Source organism: Ambystoma mexicanum, chromosome 9 (genome assembly GCF_040938575.1).
Source record: "Ambystoma mexicanum isolate Mex_15411 chromosome 9, UKY_AmexF1_1, whole genome shotgun sequence".
In the NCBI taxonomy this organism is placed as follows: Eukaryota; Metazoa; Chordata; class Amphibia; order Caudata; family Ambystomatidae; genus Ambystoma; species Ambystoma mexicanum.
In genome coordinates this window covers 358388985-358413744 of record NC_090931.1, presented here as the reverse complement: position 1 = coordinate 358413744, position 24760 = coordinate 358388985, and positions in this window count along the sequence as shown.

Genomic DNA, 24760 nt, shown 5'->3' with positions numbered 1-24760 from the left:
CCTTTCGGCCTGAAATCGGCCAGAGGGTGTTTATGAAGTGCCTGGTGCCGGTGGCGGCACATCTTCGTCTGCAAGGCATTCTACCTGGAAGACTGGCTGGTGCGTTTCACATGAGACAGCTCCAGGAGTTCCTAGATGGATGCAGTTGTCGGGGAATTTTTCGACAAGATCTCGCTCAACAGGGAGTTCTGTCAGGCGATTCAGTGGTGTGGCATACGGTCACACCTTCTCCAGAGAGCTCAGTTTGTTGTTCCTCCTTACCAGGAGACGGTCCCCACGGACGCCCCCCTAGAGGGATGGGGAGCCCACACCGGACAGTTGCACGCCAGAGGACCAACACATAAACATCTTGGAAGTTTGTGCAGTATTCTGGGCCCTCAAGTCTTTTCTCCCGCCGTTTAAAAGCAAGGTGGTGAGGATCCTCACAGACACCACCATGTTCTACATCTGGACACATCTGGGGGACTCGCTCACTTGCGCTTTCCAAGGAAGCCCAGGACTTGTGGCACTGGGCCATTCATCAAGACATGTTGGGAGTCAAGAACCCCATTGCGGACTCGCTCAGCAGGGAACTGCGCTCTTGCCACAAGTGGGAGCTTTGCCAGGGCCAGGTGGATTTTCTGTTCGGCTAATGGGGCCAGCCCCAGATTGACCTCTTTGCAGTGGTGAACACCAAGTGTTGAAGGTTTGCCAGCAGGTTCCCGCAACTGAGGAGCTTGGGGGGGGACGCGTTCTTGGTCCCGTGGGAGGGACGGTTCCTGTACGCCTTCCCACTCCTCTTACGTGTGATGAACGCACTCACAGTGCCACTGCAGGATTATACCTGTCGCCCGGGCGTGGCCAAGGCAGATCTGATATCCGTACTTACGTCTGTCAGTGGCCCTGTCCATCGGCTGCCGCTGTCCCTGGACCTTCTCGCCAGAGAAGGGCGGGGTGGTTCTGCATCATGACCCGGAGTCCCTGAACTTGAGGGCATGGCTCCTGCAGCCCTAGAGTTTGGAGATTATGCTTTACCAGCAGAATGTAAGGACATCTGGGCCAGAGCCTCATCAACGTGTAAGTGCTACTGACATAAATGGAAATGCTTCTCCGTGTGGTGCGGGACTCAGAAGATTACCTCTCTACGTGTCGCGGCTTGGCAACGCCTACCATACCCGCTTTCCTTGGCCAAAGCGGGACTGGCTCACGCCTCGATCAAGGTGCATCTCGCTGCCATATACAGGTACACCAGGCCCCCGGGTAGACCCTTTCTGTGGTCTCACTGGCTAGTCAAGGAGTTCAAGGGACTCTTTAGGACTTTCCCACCAGTGAAGGCCCCAGCCCCAGCTTGGGAGCTCAATGTTGTGCTGACTAAACTCATGGGAAAGCCTTCAAACCTATGCATCAGGCCCCACTCAAGTTTCTCTCATTTAAAACTGCTTTCCTCATGGCTATCACTTCAGCCAGGTGGGTCGCGGAGTTTCAGGCCCGTCCATGCAAGCAGCCTTACTTGTCTTTCAATGCTTCAAAGGTGGTACTGCTTACACACCCAACCTTTATGCCCAAGGTGCCGTCGGAATTCCACCACAACAAACCTTTTGGTGTTACCGAGCTTCTTCCCGAATCTGTCGTCTCCAGCGGAAAGGGCCTTGCATTCGCTGGATGCTGCCGAAGAATTTTCAGAAGATTTCTCAGTTTGTCAACTTTGGACCTGTAAATCAAGGAAAGGCCTTGTCGAAGGCTTCCTTCCCCAGGTGGCTCTCTGGCTGCATCATGCACTGTCATCGACTAGCTAGCAGGCCGATGCCAGGCTGCCCGAGGGCCCACTCCACCAGAGCCATAGTAGCAACAACAGCATTTCTCTCTGATGTGCACCTGCTCGACATCTGCAGGGCTGCGACTTGGAGGTCCACGCACACCTTCACAAGGTTCTACTGCATCGACAGGAGTTATAGGAAGGAGTCCTTAGTCAGCCAAGTGATGCTACGAAACCTGTTTGCTTGAGGTGGGTTTGTTCCAGAGGTAAGTGTTATTGCTTCTGTTGAGCCTTGCCACCACCCGTGGTTGTGTATGTAGATTGCTGTGTAATTGTTATTTATTAGCATGTTAATCCATGCCAGACCCCATGATGGAGAAGGTTTAAGTTACTTACATGTGACTTGTTCTACAGCATGGGTCTGGCATGGATTCTCATGCAACCCCTCCCGCCTTCCCCTCTGTGGCTCTTCTTGGTTCATACTGACTTTGTGCTTACCAAATCTGAAGATGGCCATCCGCGGTGGAGCTTGGGGAGAGGACTGTCATTGGATGAGGGCAGTATCACCCAGAGGACAGTGATTGGTTTATAGGAGAAATACAGTTTTAAAGTGCAGGTTTAACTTTTTTCTTTTACGGAGGATTGCCAGCCTGATGCCAGGGAATATTCATGAGCATGTGAATCCGTGCCAGACCCATGCTGGAGAACAATAGCTACAGGTAAGTAACTTAAACCATTTGTTTGACTCGAACTTGTAATGAATTGAAGACTAAGCCTATTTAGCTTCTCTCTCAGCCTACACCACATCACAAAATAAAGTTTCTTGGTGGAAAGTGCCTGTAGTTAAAGCTTTCATGGAAGGTGTTAAGAAATTATTCCCTCCAGTTTCTAATCCTACTTCGGGCTGGGACTTGAATATTGTACTTACAAAGTTCATGGGGGATTAGGAGGGGGGTATTAAAGCCTATGCACAATGCCAGTCTTCAGTCTTAAACATCTCACTTATTAGACAACTTTTCTTGTTGATATTACATTTATTTGCAGGGTCAGTGAACTCCAAGCATTGTCAGTACAGGGTCTCTTTGCAATTATTCACAAAGACAAACTTGTGCTTTGCACACATCCTTTTTGCCAAAATGTATCTCTAAGTTCCATGTAGATCATCAATCCATAGAACTTCCTGCGTTCAACACCCTACAAAATCAGCAGAAAAAAGCCTTCGTACCGTAGATGCAAGAAGGGCTGTCATGTATTACATACAGAAGACACAAACTATCAGAAACCAGACCTTTTTTTGTATCTGTAGCTGCAGGTAGAGAAGGTGACCCTAGCTCTAAATCGGCTATTTTAATGGATTGGCAAAGTTGGATGCAGTTGACATTCTCTTTCTAAGAGAATGTTGCCATTCAAGCCCAGAGCACACTCAACTCTAGGCACAGGGGCAACTCTGACTTTCATAGCAAATGTGCCCTTAGATGCCATTTGCAAGGCTGCCACTTGAGTTCACACTTTCACACATTACTGTTTAAATACACATTCTAAAGGAGATGCACAGGTGGTCAGAGAGTGTTAAAAAAAATCTATTTACTGCGCTACCTTCAAATAACACACTTCCTCCTTCAAGTACTGCTCGCTAATCTATGCAAAGCATGTCATTCTAAGCAGATCCACAAGCCTCAAATGGCAGGCATTACTTACCGTAATTCTATTTGTGATGTTTGTATCTGCTTAGGTTCACATGTGCCTTCCCTTCTTCCCCTCTTGGAGTTGAAGGTTTTTGGTTAAACCATAGATTTTTTTTTACACCTCATCGTAATTTACATAGTCTCAAACCTATATGGTCTTCCCCATCTAGTCGGAAACAAATCATCTGAGGTACCTCAATGCGTGAGGCATCATGGGTACAGTTCCTTTTCAAAATTCGAAAGCATGTGCAATACGCTGCACCTACCAGTAGATGTCTATGCAAAGCATGTGAATCTAAGCAGATGCAAGCATCAGAAATATGATTACGGTATTTCCTTGGCGGGCTCCCTTCTGTGGAATAGCTTCCCTCTCCCTCCTGAGCAGGACCTGCTTAAGTTTAGAAAAAGCCTCAAGACCTTTCTCTTTACCTCTTCTCCTCCTCTCTTGTCTGCTAATTATCCAGTAGTGACACTGATGTGCAGGGCCCTTATGTATCGCTTACGCTTACCTGGTTCCCACAGGTGCGTCGATCAGACCTGGACAGCTGCGGTCTCCACCAACATGATGCCAAGATGTCAACAAGAGATGACCGTCTGGACTGGCCCGCCTAATCTTGTCTGCTGGACACATAGAAGTATTCTCCTTATGTTTTTAAATGATGAGCTCTCCATCCTGCATGGCATGCAGGGGCACGTAGATACCAGTTACTTCACTGGGTTGAAGGTACTGGAGGAGTTCCGGAGGAATATTGACTCCAGTGTCTATAAAGTTCAAAGAGTTCAATATGTCCGATGTTCACTCTTGTTCCATTCCCTCGTTAGGTTGCAGCTGGGTCCAAAAGAATATTGCCTGGAGGTAGCTGATGGCGTTCAGGTAAGAGTCTGTATTACCAAACACTGTCCGGTAAAAGTTGCATGAGTTTAACTTGCTGTTTTCTCTCCCTTTATAGGTGCGGCATAGGAAGATGCGGCGAATTAAAGAATAATACCTCCGGTGGTAAAGCAGGTAAGCCTATGGTGGCAAAGAGATTGTCCTTGTTGGTGTTCTTGGCTCACCTTGTTGTTCCTTTTGTTTTCCACCCAGGTGCTGGATTTCGACGAAGAAAATGATGGAGGCAGCGCCGAGTCGAAAGATGCGGTGGACTGGTGAGTATAACGCGGCGCTGCTGCTGGGGAAGCAATGCGGCTGAAATAATGTCCTTTCCAGGCTCGGAGATGTGCTGGGTCCAGAATCAGGTAAGGAATCAAATAATTTCTGTGATCTAACCTCTTCTCCTTTCTTTGCCTTTTGTATAGGAGCTCCGGATTCGAGGCGGGTGTGGCAGAAGACTGGAATCTGACTTGCAGACACGGTGAGCGTCACGCTGCTGGATGCAGAATAACGTAAAGCATGGGCTGCTGCTCGGGCGTGGTTTAAATAGCCTGCAAAGTAGTCCCAGGTAAGAAGTTCCCCAGAACCACACCAGAGTGAAAAATAGTCCCTGTAATAAAATAGTCCCATCCAGGCCTCACGTTGGCTTGGACTCATTTGCAACATGCAGTACAAAAAAGAAGGTGGGTGAGGCGCGCACTCCCGGTCCTGGTCAATTGAACCTGTTGCAAAAAATAAGTAGCTGGGTCACATCCCAATATGGACAAATATTCACAGGGTTAGATCCCTTCGGCTGCAAATCAGGTACTCAGTATTAACAGGGTTAGATCCCTTGCTGCAAATCAGGACGGTACTCAGTAATAACAGGGTTAGATCCCTCAGCTGCAGTTCTGTGGTCTGGAGTTGTTCTCCTCCTAGCGCTTTCTTATCTCAAATAATCATCAGGGAGGCTGTTGAGCAGGTGTGTCTAATTAGACTCAAAGGATTCTGGTAGCTGTAGTGAAAACGTTTTTTTCTGTTCAGGTGACCAGCGACCGACACCCCTCCAAAGCACAAGTCCTTCCCAAATTTGGGGGAGGGGAGAGAACCATCTTTATGATTCTCCAAAGTGGGGCACAGTCACCCCGTGGCGCTGCCTCTGGAGCCCGGGACTCCCATAGCATTCAGTACAAAAAAGAAGGTGGGTGAGGCGCGCACTCCCGGTCCTGGTCAATTGAACCTGTTGCAAAAATATAATAAGTAGCTGGGTCAAATCCCAAAATGGACAAATATTCACAGGGTTAAATCCCTTCTGCTGCAAATCAGGTACTCCGTAATAACAGGGTTAAATCCCTCAGCTGCAGTTCTGTGGTCTGTAGTTGTTCTCCTCCTAGCGCTTTCTTATCTCAAATAATCATCAGGGAGGCTGTTGAGCAGGTGTGTCTAATTAGACTCAAAGGATTCTGGTAGCTGTAGTGAAAACGTTTTTTTCTGTTCAGGTGACCAGCAACCGACACCCCTGCTCAACAGCCTCCCTGATGATTATTTGAGATAAGAAAGCGCTAGTAGAAGAACAACTACAGACCACAGAACTGCAGCTGAGGGATTTAACCCTGTTATTACTGAGTACCTGATTTGCAGCAAGGGATCTAACCCTGTTATTACTGAGTACCTGATTTGCAGCAGAAGGGATTTAACCCTGTGAATATTTGTCCATTTTGGGATTTGACCCAGCTACTTATTATATTTTTTGCAACAGGTTCAATTGACCAGGACCGGGAGTGCGCGCCTCACCCACCTTCTTTTTTGTACTGAATGCTATGGGAGTCCCGGGCTCCAGAGGCAGCGCCACGGGGTGACTGTGCCCCACTTTGGAGAATCATAAAGATGGTTCTCTCCCCTCCCCCAAATTTGGGAAGGACTTGTGCTTTGGAGGGGTGTCGGTCGCTGGTCACCTGAACAGAAAAAAACGTTTTCACTACAGCTACCAGAATCCTTTGAGTCTAATTAGACACACCTGCTCAACAGCCTCCCTGATGATTATTTGAGATAATAAAGGCTAGGAGGAAAACAACTACAGACCACAGAACTGCAGCTGAGGGATTTAACCCTGTTATTACTGAGTACCTGATTTGCAGCAGAAGGGATTTAACCCTGTGAATGTTTGTCCATTTTGGGATTTGACCCAGCTACTTATTATATTTTTTTCAACAGGTTCAATTGACCAGGACCGGGAGTGCGCGCCTCACCCACCTTCTTTTTTGTACTGAATGCTATGGGAGTCCCGGGCTCCAGAGGCAGCGCCACGGGGTGACTGTGCCCCACTTTGGAGAATCATAAAGATGGTTCTCTCCCCTCCCCCAAATTTGGGAAGGACTTGTGCTTTGGAGGGGTGTCTGTCGCTGGTCACCTGAACAGAAAAAAACGTTTTCACTACAGCTACCAGAATCCTTTGAGTCTAATTAGACACATCTGCTCAACAGCCTCCCTGATGATTATTTGAGATAAGAAAGCACTAGGAGGAGAACAACTACAGACCACAGAACTGCAGCTGAGGGATTTAACCCTGTTATTACTGAGTACCTGATTTGCAGCAAGGGATCTAACCCTGTTATTACTGAGTACCTGATTTGCAGCAGAAGGGATTTAACCCTGTGAATATTTGTCCATTTTGGGATTTGACCCAGCTACTTATTATATTTTTTGCAACAGGTTCAATTGACCAGGACCGGGAGTGCGCGCCTCACCCACCTTCTTTTTTGTACTGAATGCTATGGGAGTCCCGGGCTCCAGAGGCAGCGCCACGGGGTGACTGTGCCCCACTTTGGAGAATCATAAAGATGGTTCTCTCCCCTCCCCCATATTTGGGAAGGACTTGTGCTTTGGACGGGTGTCGGTCGCTGGTCACCTGAACAGAAAAAAAACGTTTTCACTACAGCTACCAGAATCCTTTGAGTCTAATTAGACACACCTGCTCAACAGCCTCCCTGATGATTATTTGAGATAGGAAAGCGCTAGGAGGAGAACAACTACAGACCACAGAACTACAGCTGAGGGATTTAACCCTGTTATTACTGAGTACCTGATTTGCAGCAAGGGATCTAACCCTGTTATTACTGAGTACCTGATTTGCAGCAGACGGGATTTAACCCTGTGAATATTTGTCCATTTTGGGATTTGACCCAGCTACTTATTATATTTTTTGCAACAGGTTCAATTGACCAGGACCGGGAGTGCGCGCCTCACCCACCTTCTTTTTTGTACTCATTTGCAACATGGTCTGCATAAGGTAAGTAAAGTCTATGAGCCTGGCGCCTATGGCGCCAGGACTGAATCCAAACAGCCCCCAGCCAGGGCTGTTGGGGTTTTAATGAGTATTTGGATGCCTGCTCCCTGGGCTTATGGACTCGATCCGGATGCCCGGGGGTAGGCATCATGACATTATCCTGTGGGCCCTGATCCCCCACACCTCTCATCCCAGCCGCTGTCTATTTACCGAATTTGCTTAGACTCACCCTTCCCGCGGGAGGTTGCACTTACGTTTTTCTTTTCTTAGCACTTCACCAAGCACTTCTCCATGAGCACCACACACCTTTCCCTACGCCCCTCCGCACTTGCACTTTCTGAAGACTCACAAGGCATATTAGATTTGGCTCCCCTCCCTGTTATTCTCATGATTTGTTTGTACTATTAATTCAATTTTCTTTGTTGTAATTCATTGTCTACCTTCCCCTGTTGCCCTGTGGGCGCTTTGAAACCGTTTTGCTAATTGTATAAGCACCTAACAAGTGACCAATAAATAAATATACTGGCCCTAACCTCATAGAGGCGTTGGGCATAGTCAAGCTGTGCCTGCTGGCAGCAGAAATGGTTTCGAAGATCAATGGCAATGGGAGATGGATATCAAAGATGAGGAACATCCACCAGAAAGAACCTTTCCGAGAGCCAACCCATTTTTCCTTTACTCCAGTTTTCTTTTTCTTGATGGCCAAAAAGACAAGAGGCTAGTCTTGAACATCATAGCAGCAAACAAGTACCTAAAACCCCAAAATTTCCGAATAACTAAACTCCAGGAGGTTATCCCTCTTCTAACAGGGTATGTTCATTACCACCTTGAACATGAAAGAAAGAAGCATAATTTCATATTTCAATATTCCCAGCCCACCAAAAGTTTCTACAATTCAAAATGGGAACATGTCATTACCTGTTCACGGTGTTAACCTTCGGAATAGTGTTGGCACTGTGTGTGTTCAGAAAGTTGTTAGCAACACATCTATGCTAAAAACATTTCAATTGACCCTTTCCTGGGAGACTTGCTCATAACCAGAGAGACGCAGGCAAGCTGCCTGGCCCATGAGACTGTAGACCACCTATTCAGATTAGGGTTCACCATAAGTGAGACAAAATAGTCTGTTGCCCACAAAGAAAAAACACTTCATGGGGGCAAGCAATCGATTACCCATCTCTAGAAATAATTCAGGTGATCCTATCTCCAATTCCCCATTACCAGACAGGTGCCCCAAATGACGGTAAGAAGGGTAATCCAAATGCTAGATATGATGTGGCTTCATGCATCTACGTAGTCCCTTATGCGCGACTGAAAATGAAATATCCAGCAGTGGCTCTCGCATCAATGGTCCCAAGTGTCGGGAGAAAGACGATCTATTGGTAGTTTCATGAGAGGTGGTAAGTGCTCTGCATTGGTGGTCAAAAGAAAATCTCTTAAATTTCAAAATTGTACATTAACAGTGCCATTGTTTAAAAAATGTCTACTTTGCATTTTGATCAGCTTTTATCATGGTATATTCCCATGCTTTGGGTGGGGGACGTGCCGAAATATATCAAAATTGGCAGCTTGCTGTAACCATGCTGTATGCAGAAACACAAGTAAAGCTGCGCATTACTGCAAAACAACGTAGGCCTTCAACAATATTGACTAGAAAAACTATTCCCCTAATTTCTTAAATGTACTCCACCCTGAAAAATACTGTCATTTTGACTTTTTATGTTGCAGCAAAAAATATAATGCAGGCCATGTTCAACAAAAAATGTTTATTGAAGCACAATTTCATTTTTTCACCAATTAGCTCTTCCCACGCATCCAAATTCTATGTGCTGCCACGCATTATGACAATTTCTTTCCTGGAAACAATCCTGCTAGGTGTACCAAGTCAGTGTTAATGGCAACACATAGTTCAGTTCCTCTTCGGTACCCCAATTCATTTTAGGATGCCACCCTAGTTGTAGTGAAAAGTGAAACTCTGAGAGGTTAGCCAAAACCCAATCAAGGTGGGAATGGAGACCAGTCAAGCCTATTCCCAGGTGTGTGAGGGTTTATAGTGATAATTTTGAAAACAATAATGTCTAAAGTCATTTTTTCGAGAAAAAAAATGTCGAAAAAAAGTCGAATTTTTTTTCAATACGTTTTTTTTTCAAAATTGGGGGGTTCCCCCCACAAACCCCCCTTTTTTATTTTTTTGTTTTACCCATTTTTTTTTTTACTCCCGGACCCCAAAATAAATATATAATTTAAAAAAGCGGAATTCGACATTTTTTTTTCGACATTTCTTTTTCGACATTTTTGTCATTCGACATCATTTTTTGAAATTATGACTGACCACCGTGTGTGAGAGTGGGGTCCACAATGATTCCACATATTGAAGCACCCAATAATTCAATTTAGACAGGAATGTCGAAAAATACAAATTCATTCTAGGCCTCAAACACACACTAAAGAAATTAACAAACCAGTGATATCACACAACACAAACATATATTGTACAGTCACCATATGTTCTTAAAATGCATTCAATGCCAAATCAATACAATAAAGTAAGTGATGCAGTAAGATGGAAGCAAGCCACAAGAAAAATGCCCTAGCTTCAGAAGTCTAATCCCTGTGAAGAGTGGGGCCTTGTGCCCAAAAGCCACAAATGCTTCTCCCCAAAATGTACCTGATGCAGGTAAAGTACGTGTGTCGATTGTTCAAGAGAAGAGATGCAACAAAGTTTCTGGTAAGTATAAATGTTTTCTTATCTTTCAGGTTACACTGTAATAACCAAGAAGCAATGGCATGGAAGGATACAGACCGGGGGAGTAGAATGCTTTGTGTTTACTTGTCCCCCTAACTCAGATTTACCCAAAGAACTAGATGGGTTGACTCCGAGTTGCTGAAGGTTGAATTTCCTATGGTTGGTTCCCCTGAGAGGTGCTCAGAAGCTGCAGGTGCAATGATTCTACTGGTCCAGGAGCAGGGTGCAACCCTCAGTGATGGAGAAATGCAGAAAGCACAAATACAGACCTCTTCAGGACAGTTCACAGAATAGGGCAAGGAGAGTTCCAGTGACGGCCACCACACAGACTTCAGGCATCCTTCCAGTCACAGTTGAACACGTCCCAGAGCAGATTCCTTTGAAGCTGTGGTGCTGAAATTCGGCAGGAAGGTGACTTGCATAACAAGCTGGCGAGTACTGTTCTAGCGAGGTAGCACATTCGAGAGCTGGTCAATCAATCCACTGGGTGGTCCAGGGACACTTTCTAAGGCTAAGCACAGCTGGATCCACGAACACGGTGAGAGTGGTTGGTCACACCAGTCCAGGGCTTGAAGCACCACTCGGGACCTGCACATGTCACGTAGTCCAACAGCGCTTCACTGGGCCAGACGCAGGGAGAGATGCTGGGCTTCTTCAGGAGTCTTTTCCAGAGCTCTGTCTGCTTTTCTTGTGAGGGATTATTGGCTCCAATGCTGATCGGCTGCAGGAGTCTTCTTATACAAAATCCAGCCTGGAAGCAAGTGCAAGCCCACCAATGGTAAGGATCTGCACCATTCAAACAGCTAGTAGTTGTCTAATCTGGGACAACTATCGGTTTCACTCATGCCCCACACCCTGACTCTCTTGCTACAGGAATGTGGAATGGGACCAGACAGTCCCTCCCAGTTCCTGAGCCGTATACACACAAAGCTGTCACTAGCCCTAGAAAGCAGCAGCTTTCTCAGGCAGGTGCATGACCTTATATGGGATTTCCTGATCTGACAAGGCAGGTAGAAGGCCAAACAATATGGCCAAAGAACAAGCGAAAGTCTTGTGGAGTGGCAATTTTAGAGTGAGCACACTAGAAGCAACAGGAAAATGGTTAAAATATATCTGCTGCCACCAGCTTATCTTTAGGCACATATAACCAAAAATCTAATCCAAAGTGTGAAAGACTGAGGTGATGGAAAAATATCTCCATTGCACTACATTGTAAGATGCTATGTGCATTGTTAAAATGTTACAAAAGAGAAAAAAATCAGAAGGACTGATCCGTTTCCCCCTAACAAAATGAGCAAAAGGCCAGGGAGTGGAGGCTTCACTTTCCTGTAAAAAGTCAGGACAGGTTCAAAAGAAAAAAGAATGAGTGTCCATGGAGCTACAGAGGGAACATTGCCAAAACTTGCACCACATTTGTTTATACACTTAACTGGTATTACATTTTGAAAGAAAATAACGTTGACTTCTTTACAAAAAAAACACTTTATCATTCACAAACGCATGTGCTAATTCTTACTAACTGATCATGCGTAATATAAACTATTTCTAGGTTACCCAATCACCATACAGAAACGCTCACCAAACTTATTTTACAACAAATGCATATGCCATGCATTTGAGCGGATGGAGAGTGTGGAGCGCATGGAGAGTGGAGCACATGGAACGGTTAGAGTGCATGGAGCATGGACCAGAGCGTGAAGACGCTCGATCCCAAGCACCTACTGAAACCCACCATATCACATAAACATGCTTACTCTTTTCTATACACCAGCACTCAACTAGAACACAGCGATACTATGACACATTTGGTATAGCTGGTCTCATACCAACACCTGCCACATACTGCCCATCATCCTAACTAAACACAGCAGGCTTCACACCCGCCAGCCTATGCATTCTCTTCAGGCCTAACGCAGCCAGAATCAGTCTAGTATCGCCCTGCCAGAATGAACACACTCTTGATCTCCCAACCACCACACCTACCGCTAAGAAGCAGCTATCATACGAATGCCACCCTGCTGCACACATAGCCGGTGCGCACGCGCACCTTATGGCTCTCGCTCTCTCACTATACTGACTCGAACTACGGTTCCCGAGGGAGTTCAACCTACCAGCGCCTTGAGATCATACCAATGGTACATAAGGCGCTATATAAATGCAAAGTAACATAACATAACATGAGTCCTGCTCAAACGCTGAACTTTTACAACCACACCTATTTAACAAAATTAAACACTTCAATTGAATAGTCATCAGTGTGTGTGCAAAGTACCTTTTGCGAACATTTCCTATTTTTTCATAAAAATAACCACTACTTTTATAAATGTTGTTAAACCTGTAGAATTTCTATTTTCCTATTTCAAAATAATTAATGTATGCTTATTTTATTGCAGCACATTTCAAAATGTCAACCACTCCTTTAGATGCTTCTACGGAGGTAGGTTAGTAAAATAATTGTCAGAAAATCTACATTTACCAGTGAATGCAACAATTCTATGTGAACAGTGTTACACAAAACCTACCCTCTTAGTTGCTATTTAATAGTGCAAGATGAGAATAAATATTAACTACAAATACAACTTTATACAGTAGAGTACCATTTATTTACAGTTCATATGTGCCATGGCTTCAAAAAGTGTGTATGCTTAATTCAGTTAATTTTGTAATTCTATATATTCTCCAGCATGGGGTCTGGCATGGATTCACATGCTCGTGAATATTTCCCGTCGTCGGGCTGGGAATCCTCGGTAAAAGAAAAAACTTTCCGTTTCACTTACAAACTGTATTTCTCCTTTAAACCAATCACTGTCCTCTGGGTCATACTGCCCCCATTCAATGACAGTCCTCTCCCTAAGCCCCTCCTCTGGCAGCCATCTTTAGATTTTTACAGCACGCTTCAGTGTTATGAGTCCTCGAGTTTGCTCTCTGTCTGAGTATTTGTGTGTTTTTTTGTGGTCTTTGTAAAAAAAAAAAAGTTTAATTTTTGTTTCTATGGATCCCATGTGCTCTATTCTCCATCTGCCGACAGCGGGGATCCGTTGTCTATGAATTTCAGCACCCCTCAAGGGTGAATATTGTTGAAGATTCTAGAAGGCCATCGGGCCTATTTCGCGCCCTCTGACTATGACCGAGGAGGAGAGAAGGTCCCTCTTTAAGCACTGCACCAAATGCGGGCTACGGAATGTGTTTTTGGAGGATAAACACCTGCAATGCCTCAACTGCCTGCACCCGGGCTACAAGGAGGCGGATTGCAAAATTTGCATCGGGTTCTCCAAGGAGGAGGACAGGCAGAGTAGACTGGTGGCATGGCTCAACTCCAAGACCTCTGCCCCGTGCGACAAGCAGGGTCATGCCTCACCCAGGCCGGTCCGAGGAGCGGTCTTCCAAGTCCTGTGATGGCGCCTTATCCGTGGGAGCCCAAGATAAGGCCACAAACCCCAAACCCAGGGCGTGATTGACATCACCCTCCGCCTCGATTTCCAGCCGGCAATCGAGCTAAGAGGAAGTAATTTACCCTGGCTAAACTTTGTGAGAAATCTGAGAAGCATAGATGGAGGAGAAGGCCCAATCGGCTTGAGCTAAGATCTTGTTGTTAACTGCTGCAGCTAAGGGTGCTGATCCTGCAAAGGTAGCCAACGCAGCTCAGGTGTCCCTACCCCCAAGGTGCAACACCGCCACAGTGACTTTGGCAAAGTCTGCTTGCACCCCAGAAGGGTGGGAAACCGATTCAGGCCCGGTTCAAGACCCTTGGGGGATGGGGGGGCAATGAGGCCCCGAAACAGCCCTCCCAGGCCGTTGCCCAAGCCATGGAGGTCTCATCCACGGACGACGAAGACCAGGAGTCCTTACACACGGTCCACAAGGACGTGAACGAAGACAACGGCACAGGGCCTAGTTTTCCTGTTCTGCCATCTCAGTCAAGGGACATTTTCTTGGGTATTCTGTTGACTCTACACACCTTTGTGTCAGAAATCCAGTTGAGGATGCCTCCGACTCCAGTACCTGTGGTTCCCCAGGTCCCCAATCAGCCTCCAGCGAAGAAGAGGAAGAGTCATCCGATGCCCCATTCCAACCACCACGTCGTGTCCCTTCTCTCTCAGCAGACCCAAACACTGGTACAGGGACAGATACGGCCACAACGAAAAGGATATCATCGCAGCGGATGTCGAATCCCCACATTTGTATGCTCAACATAGGGTGTCTCTGCTGGATGAAGTGGGATCACTCCACTCCATGATCTCAAGAGCCTCTGAACTATTCCAGCTAGTGCCCAAGAAAACTGAGGAGGGCTTCTTGTACCAGAGGCGCAAGGTCCAAGAGACTGTCATGGCGGTACCCTTTCTGGACGGTGTTTGGAAAGACGGCCTGGCCCTCATGAAGAACCCTTTCACGCCTCCAGCCAAAAGTGATAGGCTGGAAAAGAAGTATCTGGTACCGGACTCCGCACCCAAGTGCCTGAGGTCGCAGGTATCGGCTGCGAGGAAAACATTGGCCAACTGGTCCTCGGTCCCTCCAGACAGCGAGGGGAAGAGGATGGACACCATGGGAAGGAAGGTGATTTACACTGCAGTGTCTACTATCAAGGTGGCCAACGCACTGGCGATGCTAGCCAGGTACGACGGGGAGCTCTGGTACAGGCCGGGGCGATTTTGGAGTACCTCCCTGACGATAAGATGGAGGGAATCGCTCTCTTCCATGGAGAGGGAGGTAGCTTCTTATCATGCCATCACAGCGGCGTTGGACGTCACCGACACAGGGTTCTGGCAAATGGGGAATGGTGTCTGCCTTTGTCGCCAAGGCCAGATGAAGGCCACAAATTTCCACCAGGAGGTCCAAGCGAAGGTACTGAATATGCCCTAACCTATTTGGGAAGGTTGTCGATGAGTCCCTCCAGGCCATCAAGGCAGATACGGAGACAGCCCATTCTCTGGGCACCCTCCAACAGCACTGCTCTTCCTTTCGCTCCTCCAAGGGAAAGTCGAGCTGGTCTTTCAAAGGTTTCTTCGCATTGTACCGTCTGCATTCACGATCCATGACTCAGGAAGCTTACAGAGGCCGTTCCCAGGCCTATGGTAGCAGAGGACCGCGTTGCCAGCAGGGCAGGATGCCGGCACCAAAGCAAGCCTGAACCGATCAGTACGTCAGGCCCCTATCGGTGCACCCCGGTGGGAGGCTGTCCGACTAGAGAGAAAGATCGCCAATGAAAGTAACAAATCGTTTTCTTTTATAAAAATAAATGTCCTTTATTTAAACATGTGCAATCATAACAAAGGTAAAACAAAATTGGGATTTCTCACAAACGAACACAATTGGCTTTTAAAAAAATAAAAATGTAAACATCCAATAAAACTCCTGTTATTTAATTCCAGCTGGAAAACACAAACGTGAAAAAAAGCTGTAAATGAAAAAGAATAAGGAAAAATAGTACAAACATCACCCCCAAAAGAACACAAAAACAAACACATCACTAGTGAATAAGAAGTTGAAAAACATTTCTTAATACAATGAGAATGTTACAGGACAACTAATATAAGCTATATTTCATAAAGATTAACTTAATAAGGAAACAATGTTTATTGCACCAGTTGAAGTCTTTCCTTCAGTATCCATAAGTCATGCACCAGTTGAAGTCTTTCCTTCAGTATCCACAAGTCATTTAAAAGATTTAAAACAAACTGAAAACACGAATCTACTTTTTAATACTCCAAATACTACTGAAGCTACCTGTACCAAGCCCTACATATAGGGGTGTATCAACCACTTTTACACCCTAAAAATAGGATAAATCAAAACTGGGAGTAAAAATACTCAACAGAAAAAATGTGAAATGCACAGAGGACCCAGTGCCCCTGCTCTCCACCCGCAAGGCTCCATGGATATGTTTGGGCCTGTAGTGCACATAGTACCACAGGAAGAAACTACTATTATAACTGCCTAAGTGAAATAAGAAAACACGTGTGTTTTAATGTGTATGAATAACTATGTGCAATGGAATTATTACAAAAACATTTCAGTTTTCCAGTTAAGGCATATTTTTACTCCTTTATAAAATGCTCCAATTTTTGTCCCTAAAAAAATCATTTACTCCCAACTTGAAAAAATAGAGTAGAATAGTCCCACGTAAAAATCTTATCTGGAGCACTGCCAGTACCACTCCGCTTCAGTTTAGTTCATTGTACCAAACACCTAAAATTAACATATTAAAATAATAAACTAGTACCAGTTGTAGCACTGTTTCAATAATCAAAAGTGCCATTACACCAAACAATACAAAAGATACATCATTTAATACCGAAAATACTACTATTGCAACAGTTCAAAGTGCAGAAATAAAACAATTTCATTTCCTACTACTACTTCAAAAGTGCAAACTTTTACTATAGAGGCTCCAAAAAAGATTTCTTACCTACTACTAGTACCATTTCAAAGGTGCAAAGTAATTTTATTCAGCCAGAAAAATACATTGTAGCCATTCATATAATTTTCAAGATAAACGTCTCAAATACATACCAGTAAAACAAGTGATTTGCCAATGCCAGCTCCTATAACATAAATAAAACTTTAACTTCTACTATTTGTTTTGGGAGGATAGCTTAGTGGCAACGTACTTGCCTGGGAAGCAAGACATGGAGCAACACAGGTTTGATTTCTGGGTCCGCGCTTAGAAACCTCTGGGTATTAAGCGCGTTATAAATAACCTATCATATCTCATATTTCTAGTAGTATTTTAATAAGTAAAACTAACGTGGGCCACAAAACTAAACAAGAAAATGCATCTATTACTGGTACTTTAACTTATACATCAGAAAGTTCAAGTACGTCACAACAAAATGTCCATAGTACGGATAGTAATACAAGTATTATAAACGGTTTTATTAGCAAAACCAAAAAACAAAGAAAAAATACCTATCTCTGAATGTATGTTACTTATAATGCATAAATAAAAGGATGTTCAATTATAAAATTAACACATTAAGTATAAAAAACAAAACAATGGCACCTGGAATCACTTCACAAGTGGCATCCAGACAAAATAAATCATATCGATCGGCTTACTCAAAGATTAAAAAACATTTATTCAATCAAAAACAATTTAAACTAATCTTGTAACATTTTTAAAAGATTTGGAGTATACAGTATACATTTATTCTATTGTCAGCTTGTAACATAACAATTGACCAATTTAAATAGCATTTGCCTACTGGTCATTTCACCAACTCCCCTACACAATCATCGATTCCAGCACTACTTCACTTAAACACATTCTTGTCCTACATGTTTTATTCCATTCATCCCATCATGTTATAAATAATCACGCAAATTCATCAGGGGACAAGCAGACACAAAAATAAAAACAATCAGCAAATATCTCAGATTCTAAACTTAGTTGCCAGGGTGCAGTTTTCTTAATTCATTTTGAATAGATAAGTTTCTCAAACTTGACCACTCTCTTGGAGCCTTCAACGTTCTAAAGATAATCTTCTTTGTTCCATAGGGTACTGGACCTTTATTAGTTTCCTACCATTCTCTTAAGTGCCATATCAATATCTGTCTGTCTATAAAGCAGAACATCTATTGTTTGTTTCATATAAAATTCTACACCGTTCCACCAATCTGCACCAAAATTAGCATAGTTACCTGTTGGGACCCTCCAGACATTACTGCCGACATGACATTTGGACACCCTACCCATTTCCCATGGATTTTAGCCCTTCACACATGAGACAGTTGCCTGAAATCAGCGAACTATCAATGTGGTTATAGGAGGACCAGACAAAGCGCATTTTAAGCGTCTCAACGCGAGGAATAAAACTTGAAGTTCCCAGGACCCCCAGGGGTGTTGCTAGGTCTGGAAAAGATCTGGGGCTACGCTAATATCAGTACTCAGTGCTAAGTATTCTTTTGGTTGTAGCCCCTGAGCTGCTATCTAGGGGAACTACAACCAAAAGACCTGGGGCTATAGCCCCCTCAACCCACCTCCCAGCGACACCTCTGCCAGGATGTCAAACCACTTTTCAAGGCCTTAAGAACCAACGTTTGAGGTATTTGAACCACAGCGCACTGCTCCGGGCCAGGTGACAGGTGGGGAGAGCCCACAGAAGGTCCCAGTATGCTACAGTATGCCAACTCTCACCTCCCTGCCACATCTGCTCTGGGGTATGTCAGCCAGCCACATGCAACCATTTTCAGTGCACTTTACTTCATTAAGCGACTCGGAACAGCGACCTATAGGATCATTGATTTTCTACAATTGATGAGTGTTATCATGTCTGTCTACAGAACCTGTGCGGAGTATGGGTACTTTTTGCTAGTAGAACTATAAAATGCACTCAAGTATGTGTTGCACTTTCTCACATTTACTAAATATAAAACATTCAATTTTGGTAAACAAATAAAATTAAATCCAACATATCTACCTTGTAATACAATTACTTTTAATACATAAGTGAGTTCATTTATAAATTAAATTATTTATATGTAATGTGTCTATCTATAACAATACAACAAATACACTTCATACCAATTTTTTTAAACGCCACCTTAAAGAATCTCTCATACAAAGTAGCTTTGTTGAGCTAAAAGCCCTGTGGATAAACGAGTCTCTTGTTTCAGTACATAACTGCATGGTGTTAAAAACACATCTGCGTTTTCACCAGGTACATCTCAAAATGTCATGTTAACCAGTTCATAGAATTGTCTTTCTTCTCAAACACAAAGAATAGAGGGGAAAAAGCACTAGACACTAGATGGGCGCAGAGCGTTCATGTTTTTCCTGGCTAAGCCAAACCAATGTGGGAGACAAACCAATACTTTCTTTTGCAGTGGTCTGAGATGGTGACCTAGTAACCGAGCCCGCCTTTGCGATGCTCCACTAGCGCCATGATGCCCCTGGCGAACGTGCGCTTTATAAAAACCACTAACATAGCATATGTGGTTTGTCAAGTGTATACAACTTTGTTACTCACTGGTCAAAAACACATTACTGTTCATGCTTGGGGTCCACTCCACACGGAGCACAGGAACACATCTGGCTTTTATTGCTAAGGTGCCATTAGAACACATTTCTGAGACTGCAACTTTGTGTTCAGTGGATACATTCACGCAACACTACTGTGTAGATACATGGGCAAGGGCTGATTGACAGGTGAGGCAAGCCATATTTAAACATCTTTTCTCCAATGCTTGCACACCACCTTCCTTGCTACTCTATGCAAAGCATGTGAATCGAAGCAGATTCACAAACCCCAGAAGGGAACTATTACTTACCCAGTAATCATCTTTTTTGACTTGCATCTGTCTAGAATCACATGTGCCTGCCCGGCCTCTCTGCAGGGAATTAAATGGACAGTACAGAAACCATCAGTCACATACTTCATTGCAGTCACAACCCATACTATAGATGCTATGACAAGAAAACAATCTAAGGCTGTTGATGCGCAAGTGATCATGGGTACCTGTACACACAGGATTGGGATAGTGTGACAGGAGTGCCCCTTTCAATGCCGAATTTCAGAATTCGAGAAAACTGTAATCCTGAGCCATCCACTAGATATAGACTATATAAAGCATTTGATTCTGAACAAAGAGAAGTCACAAAGTTCAATACTGGGTAAATATTAGATATTAATTTGAGGATTGTGGATCTAAGAATCACATGCTTTGCATAGGCTGACATTTTGTGGCTGGTGCAGAGTATTGCATTGGATTTTGACCAGGGCATTCCCATAATATCCCTACTGTTATGTGTAGAGTACCCAGCTACAAGCCTCAACGTCCTCATTGTATTTTTCTTGCATCGGGTTGGTTACTTTAAGTGGAGTTACTCAAATATAGATACAAATTATGCTCTATTCTGTGCGTTTTCACTTGTCGACTGCTTAGTCAGAATTGAGCTGTTAACACAGAGACTTCACAACTGGCAGAAAGATATCTGCAGTCGGCATGATGAATTTGGAGCACCAACGGTCAATGCCGTTTCCAGGCTGAAAGGGGAATAAATGTATACATTATAGGCCATTATAGAATGCCTTCTTATACAATATTTCCCTTTAAAATTGGCACCCTGTCCTTCAAAGTCAGCGATGGAAAATACTCCATTTAAATGTTGCCCTTATTGCAATAAGTTCCCTGGAAGGACATGCACTGAGTGTGCAATTGTCTTCCACAGGATCATCATGAGAAGTGTGGAGCTTGTAAGCTCTTTAAAGCTAAGACACTCAAAGATCGCCATAAAAATGTTGCGTGGCATATGATGCAGGATGAGAGATCCATCAAATCTTCCACTGTACCGGAAAAAGTCAAAAGCGAAACAGACTAGCACACCAACAAGTCTGCTTTGGTTTCCCATCAGCCTGTACCCAGCTCTGTAGGGCAGGCGATGGGCCTAGATGTGAAGGCTACCCTTGGCGACAAAAAGGCTGCCTAAAATAAGGGCCGTTCAAAATCGACAGTCGAGGCTTCGACGCAGACTAATTCAAGATGGAACTGCTGACACGCTCCGCCTAGAGTGGCGAAAACTCATAGCAGCTGCTAAAACATTGTGAGGTCTACACCTCTTCACCTAATAAACTGCGTCAGATAAAATACATACACAAAATCACTCTGAGTTAGCTAAAGATAAGTGATCCCGATCACACACCCTAAAAAAAAAGTGTTCTGGTTCAAGAGTCAGAGGAGATTGTTTCCAGCTGCCTCTACTTTTAGTATATGGGCCAAGGAACGGTTCCAGAAAACTATGGACAAAATTGCCTCATTCATGGAATGTTTGGAGTAACATCCAATTAAAAGAAAGCTTTGTAAGTGAGGATAGCAACCCATTAAAATAAACGAAAACTCAGAGCAAACTTGTAGATAAGAACTTATTTTCTTTTTTTATTTTTTTTATTTACTCGTATATAATTGCTTTAGCAATTTTTACAAGACTCTTGCAGTTTTCCTTAGGAGCTAAGAAATTACAGACATAAAAGACAGAAGAACGAACGAAGATAAGTCCAAAAAGTCGAGCGGAGCGAAACCCTGATGACAAGGTCGCGCCCCGAAGTCACGAGGGAAGAAGGAGAAGAAGAAATGTCGCTAAAGTAATTTAATTTAATTGCCTCCATCAGGGTCTTTGGCTACACTGGTGGGTTTCTGTTCAGTTTGTTCGTTTACTTTTTGGAAGGCTGCTTCCAGAATTTTTGCTGCAGCCAAGGTCCATGGAGTCTTTTCACCTGACATTAGTCTGTTCCACCAGGTGGCTTGTTCCTCTCTCTGTATGCCTACCCAGCTGATAGACAGGTTGCTGAGAAAGTCCGTCCGTATTTTTCTTAGCTCCGGGCACTCCATTAACAGATGTCTTATTGTTTCCGGTTTGCTGGTTTCTCCACATAGTCTGCAGTCTTTGGGTGCAGTTTTTAGCCGGATTGCCTGAATTTCTCGTGTCGGGAGGAGATTTAAACGTGCTCTCATGTAGAATGCTCTTAATCTTTTATCCGGAAACTTTGTGCAGTATGGTAGCGGTTTATTCAGGCTATTGAAGGTCGGTGGGAGATGTTTAGCCAGTTTATAATCCATGTCCTTTTTCCAGGGTGTCTATCCCATCTTGGGCCTTCAATTTGTCTTTTACTCTTTCTGGGTTTGCTTGCAAGTCTGCTTCCGTGCATGCCACCTCCTCCAGTTTCTCTTTTAGCTTATCCACCCAGCTGTTTAAGGCGGACAGTTTGCAACTTGATATTTCAGTTCTGATAATCTTATATGTTGGTGGGGCCTCTGGTAGTAAAGTATTTCTTAAGATTTGCATAGCACTCAATGTTAAATATTGTTCTAGAGAGAGCAGGCCTAACTCTCGTCTAATAAGGTCCATTGAAACTGAATTTGGTAGACCTAGCAGAGATTTCCACAGGTACCCTTCCAATTTCTGCCATATGGTGTTCGGTATGTTCAACATGGCACCCATCCCGTAGGTGATGGTCGGGACTACTTTCTCTTTGTAGAATTGGATGACTGGAATGATGGAAAATTTCCCGTATTTTCTATCCAGAGTTCTCATCTGTGCTGCCAGGTTTTTTGTTTTTTTCCAGAGAGTTGCTTGCGTGGACTCCTCTTGGTTTGAGGCATCTATCAGGACTCCTAGGAACTTATAGTCAGTAACCACCTCAGTTTTTTCCTTATCCAGATACCATTTGTGACTTCTGTTTTTTTTTTTGTCTCTCTTTCTTAATGTCAGAATTTTTGTTTTTTCTTATTTATTTGTAGGTTGTTTTGTTCCATGTATGTTGCCAAGTTGTTTAATTGGTGCTGTAGGCCTATCTCCGTCTGATCCAGTAGAATAAGGTCATCTGCATACAGTAGCTGTGAAATGGTTATGTTTCCTAGTTTAGGTGGGAAGGACCTTGCTGAGAGTTCTGTTTCTTTGAAGTCACCCAGGTATGCGATAAAAAGTGCCGGGGCTAGCGGGCAGCCCTGCTTTACTCTGCGGTTGGCTGTAATTTCATGCGTCAGCGTACCTTGGGTGTTGAGGCGAACTCTTATTCTGGTGTTCTCGTGAAGGGCCCTCACTGGGTCCAGTAGCTCTCCTGGGCATTTCCAACTTTCCAATTTGCTCCATAGTCTTTCCATGTCCACTCTGTTGAATGCTTGTGACAGGTCTATGAAAGCCATATGTACTGGCACCGCTCCTTGCTTTACCTTTGCTTTTATAATGTTCAACATAAAAATGTTTACTATGGTGCTTTCGTTCTTGAGGAAACCCATTTGAAAAGGGTCGTTTGCCGGTGATGTCTTGGCCCAAGTTTGAAAATGCCTTAACAGTATAGTAGCAAAGATTTTCCCTATTATATCCAAGAGTGCTATTGGGCGATAATTGCCCGGTTCTTCTCTGTCGCCTTGCTTGAAAATCGCTACAATTACCGCTTCTGGCCATGATGTCGGGATCGCTTGTGCATCTCTGCAGTGTTCAAAGAGCGTACTGATGAAATCTGTCCACGTGTCAGCATTTTGTTTGGCCTGGTGCCCTTGATTTCTTGAGTCTTGTTATTGCTGAACTTATCTCTTGTTTATCAGACACATCAAGCCATCGTGGACCTTTCGTACTTTGTGTTCGCGTCGTAGATGATGACGGGACTTTGAACAGATCTTCAAAAAAAAGTGGCCCATTTTTCTTCACTCACCGCGTTGGTCAGTCGGTTGACTGATTCTTTATTGGGCTTTTTGATGAGTGTCCAAAATCACTACATTTCTTGGAACTTAGGGCCCTAAGCATCGCCTCTACACCCTTTTGATACTGCACGTGACGGTGCCCTAAAATCCAGGTTTTGTATGCCCTTGTTACCAGTTGCAAGTTTCTCCACCCTGTCGTGGTGTTGAGCCTCTTAGCTTGTTTTTTTTGTTTTTCTTAATTCTCTTCTTCTTTCCACTAGCTCTTTGTCGTATGCATGTATGTTGTTCATTTTAGCGGGGTTTCCCCCTTTCCTGTCTATGCTGCAAGAGGAAGGGTAGATAGTCTGGTCGTGCTGTTTTCTGGTCCGTGGTAAGGACTACTCTTTGATATTTCTCCATAATGTTTGCAATGTCTGAAGCTGTTAGGCGCAGGCGAGTTAGCTGGCTGTTCACCTCTATCGAATGTTGATACGTTTGGGTAAGATGACTTATTGATGACCATGCGATAGTTACCAAGTTGTGGTCACTCTCTATGGTTCTAACTACTGCGTAGTTTTCTATATAGTGTAGCATACTTTCCGATGTAAAAACATAGTCCAGAGTAGCTTTTGATTCACCTCTCTCCCAGGTTGGTATCATCTCCCCCCATGTTCTCGATGTTGTGACATTGTGTAGGTTCCTTGATTTCATTAAGGCATTCCATCTGGCTCCTCTTTCTTCTGCTTGCATCTGCATGTTCCTCCTCTCACTATTTTCCGTGTTTTGGTTGCAATTGGCATTCAAATCTCCACATATGATTATGTGTGTTTGTGGATCTTCCACTGAGATGATATCCAGCACGTCTTCTGTTTTTTTGCAGAACTCCGAACTTGATGTTCTCTGCGGGTTCCAGTATGTTGTCACAATTGCTATCTTCTCTGTTTCTAGGCGACTGGTTCCCTTTTGTTATTTTGTCCAGGTGGTCAAAACAGCCAGAGTACTGTATGATTCACCTATTACCTTGGTAATTTCAATTCCTGAGCCCATTCGGACTGCTACAAGTATCCCTGCAGACGGGCGGCCAAAGATTCCTTTAGTTGCCGCCGAAAATGCTATTTCGAAACCGTCCAGTGCCGGTTTCTCCATTAACCATGTTTCCTGGAGACAGAGTATATCAAAAGCCCCGAGGTTTTGGTTATCTGGGTTTGTTAGGTGATGGTGACCTCTCGTATTCCATGAGGCCATTGTCAAGGTGTTCTTTATCTTCGTTTGCTGAAGTCCGGTTGGAGGAGGTCGTTTTCCTGACTCACCTCCTAGTGGTTGCTATTTATCCAATTTAGAA